This window comes from Ostrinia furnacalis, unplaced genomic scaffold (genome assembly GCF_004193835.3).
Source record: "Ostrinia furnacalis isolate ACB-3 unplaced genomic scaffold, ASM419383v2 OfSCF2279, whole genome shotgun sequence".
Taxonomy (NCBI): Eukaryota; Metazoa; Arthropoda; class Insecta; order Lepidoptera; family Crambidae; genus Ostrinia; species Ostrinia furnacalis.
In genome coordinates, this window is record NW_021132518.1 from 67,384 (window position 1) to 71,469 (window position 4,086).

The window sequence follows — 4,086 nt, forward strand, 5'->3', positions numbered from 1 at the left end:
TTTCAGTTGAGTTCAAACTTTACCCATAGCTTTGGTATTTTAGTACCTAATCAAAGCTTTTTATTGTTTTTCGTTGTTGGTATCCTTATTTATTTATTCAATACTTCAGAGTTATTTTAAAACGTAACTTTTCCACAGATTGTTCAATATTTTTGTTTACAGTTATTGTTATATTTTCTGTATAGGTAGAAATAAACTTTTTACGGCAGAAAAATATAGTTTGGTTAGCATTTCAAGAACTCCATTACGAAGTTTTAATATTGGAAGGTAATTTCTTAACCAAACTTTGGGACACGAACCAAAGTTTGCACGACAGTTTCAATTTATAGGATTTTTTCGGAAAGTTTCCACATGCTAGGGAAGTTTAAAACTTATGGCAAAATATTTGCATAAAAGAATTTAAGCTGTAAAATACTTTAATACGATACAAAGTTAGAAGATTAATACTATTAGTAGGTAGGTACTTGAAACTTGATATGAAAAGTAATGAGAACTTGTTTCTTTGTTGAAAAAAAAATTTTTGGTCAAAATATCATGTCCTAGTTTTTCATATTTACCTATATTGTTTTTAAAAGACTATTTAATCAATATGAAAGTTTAAAAGCTAATATTAACGAATACAGATTTTGATCGAAAACAGATTGAAAGACAGTTGAATGACGGATTTGGATTGGGATTGAAAGCAACCCGGCCTAAGTAGTCAGGCGCACTTAGATAAACCTCAGAGCAGAAAATTCTGCTTCACTATACAGGCTGTTAGGTAAATGGGTATATGAGCCGACACTAACCCATGTTAAAACATATGCATATAAATGGTATGGTGAAGTCAGAAAATTGATATCATCATTTTAATTATTTTAATTTTCATACAAATCTGATTTTATAAATTTTATTTTGTATGAACAATTAAAAAATTAAAATGATGATATCAAATTTCTGACTTCACTATACCATTTATATGCATATGTTAACATGGGCTAGTGTCGGCTCATATACCCATTTACCTAACACCCTGCAGGCGCGGATCCAGCCCTCAAAAAAGGTTGTGGGCACAGCCACCAAAAATTAGCTAAGTGAGAGTTGGATCACTACATGCCCGGACATACATACATGCCTATCGATCTTATCAATAGATCATAATTAAAATAAGCAAATTAGGGTTGTGGGTTGTGGGCATGCCCACAGTGCCCACAACGGTGGATCCGCGCCTGACACCCTGTATAGGAATCGAACCCAGAACAAGTGAACTATTCCCACCTCTCGTTCCCACCGCTGCAACTCCTGTGTAGCCAGGATCTACAGCTTGACCGCCAATAAAAACCCAACCAGTGAAGGTCAAGTTTGTCCCGGGGGAAAGTTAAACTGTCATTGGACCCGCAACGAAATTAATCAGAAGAAGGAGTTGAAAGTTAAGGTACGACTGCCCTCCATTGCAAAGCGGATGACATGACGTCTAGGCGACTATCGTGATTTTTACAAACTCATCTACTTACATATTTTATGTCTACCTACTGTACACGTTCCTTCATAAATATTCTCACACCAAAAACGGACATCAAAGGCTCACAATCAATAACGTAACAATGCAAGTATTTGCATATAAAATAACAAATCCAAACTTACTTATTTGTTGTATTCATAACCCGACGGACAGACGGTAGTCGTGTTATTAGCGATACGATATTTGCCCAATATCTTAGGAACAAAACGATATTGTCTTTGGTATATTTCCACTCGGTTGTTTAATAGGATTTTGGAGTTAGCGACTTATAAGGGTTTCTTCGAATAATGAAGTTGACGATAATAAAATTACATTATACGTACCTAACACTAACAACAGTTCTAACTAAATATTTGTTCTGGTCAAAATTTCAGGACATTAGATTAACTGCATACGGTCTGAATTAAGAAACGAACGGAGAATCGGAAAAGCTCTCAGTTTAAAAAGTTTTGTTGGTTGGGATGTTTCTCTAATACTTCTTTCTCTAACCACCAAGTCACAGAATACGAATGATGACACATTTATGTAGAAAACTATGATATTATAGCAGTTTTGGTTTAACTTATAGTAGCTATTTTGCGATAGTTGTCGACTGTAGGTACTCCATAAATGTTTACAAATTCTCGTACTTTTTATACTCTGTATTCTCCTTCCATATTCGATATTCGAAGGAGTTCGAAGTTAAGGTTCGGCTTCCCTCCTGTGCAAAGCGGATGACAGATGACTAAAGAAAGGCAGAAGTGTTACCTATTTGAATCGCAGATATCGGAGATTATTTTATTTCATTTTTCAATTGAAAATATGGACTTAAAATTTTCATCATCATCATCATTTCAGCCATAGGACGTCCACTGATGAACTTAGTCCTCCCCCAATGATTTCCACAATGGTCGGGTGGTGGCGGTTTGCATCCAGCCTCAGATCATAGAAGGGATCTGAGCATCCAGCCTTCCCGCTACCTTTATAAGGTCGTCGGTCCACCTTAATTCAAAATTTTACTTCCATTGAAATATAAATATTTTCTTAATTGTACTATTCAGCTGATATTACAGCATTATTTATCCCTCTTCTGCCTCGCCTTATCCCTTTACGCGAGGTCGGCTTTCCCAATCATGCGCGGCCATTTTCTTTCTTGAACGTCTTGTTCTCTTGTCTTATTGATCGGAGATTCTTTTATTGAGACAAATTAATTGGCTACACGAGATAACTTCGTATGAAAAGGGCCATAATGAGGGTAATCATACAAATTATGAAGCCATATCAATTAACGAAACGATAGCTCGGCAACTGCGAATTAGTGACGTCACCGAACATAATACGCGCTAGATAACTGGTGGTGCAAGTGAGGAGAGCTTGACAGACTACGGCAGACCAAGCTTAACAGTATTTTGTTAAGCTTGGTCTGCCGTTACATTCCCTCCAATATGGTCGAGTAAAGCGATGGCTGGTTCACTCGTCATGTCTGTGAACAGGCGCTGCTTTCGGGGACTGGTCAATCCAAGTTATTCAAATTTATGTATGCGAGTCATTTCTACTAGTATCTTAATATGTAAGTCTAGATATTAGCACGTCACTACCTTGTTTAATATACCACGCAATCTTGTATACCCATTCTTATAAGATACACCATACAAGAATGCATGGTAAATTCAGTGAACTGCTCCTGAATCGAATGTACCTACTACTACTATTTATATTTATTTATATTAACCGGCAGACAGTGGTGACTGAGTTTGTTGCGGCGCTTCTTCTCAGCACTTGCCAAATGTTGGTCTCGAAGCGCTGGTAGGGTAAAAAGATTATGAGACATGTAGAGGCTCCTTAAGAGCAAAATGACGATTTGTAAGAACTATTTATTAGTCTAAACAAATAAAGAAATTTTGACTTTGACTTTGACNTGTTTGTGACAGTAATACTATATTATACTAACTTGCATTTGAATACAATAGCGGAATAGGAAGGCCATCATTCTAGCCTTTGTTTCCACAAATAGCTAGAGCTATAGCTCTACCGTTTAACTCAGTCAGTGTCTAAGCACGGAAGCGTCACAGGAGGGGTGACATTGACATATTATTATGACATGACAGAGCATACAAATCTGAAGTCTCGATGACGTTTGACTCTCAAAAAAATCCTTCCGTGCCGCTCCCATACCTCTAACCACAGATATGGATAGATGCAGCATGTGTCAAAAATTGTATGAAGCCGAGCGTGCCACTTTTTAAACGTCATTAGTGTCATTTTAGCGAATTTTAGTGATTGCCGCAACGTAAAAGTAATCGTATCATCGTACTGCATTTGCAAAGTCATCGAATGATATCGTGTGACTCGATTCGAAAATTAATTAATTCCGGTAAAACTGATAATTTGTTAAATACAAAACCAAAAACATCTTTATATACCTTTTTAAAATAAATTAATTCTTACAAATCGTCAAATCTCGTTATTTTTTTTACTCTACCAGCGTTTTAAGACATAAATTTGTCAAGTGCATGAATACATGGATCAGTGTGTGTCTTATTGTTATGAGTAAGTACAGTTCCTTGGGATCGGTATGAGTGCACCACATACAGGGACCATGGTTT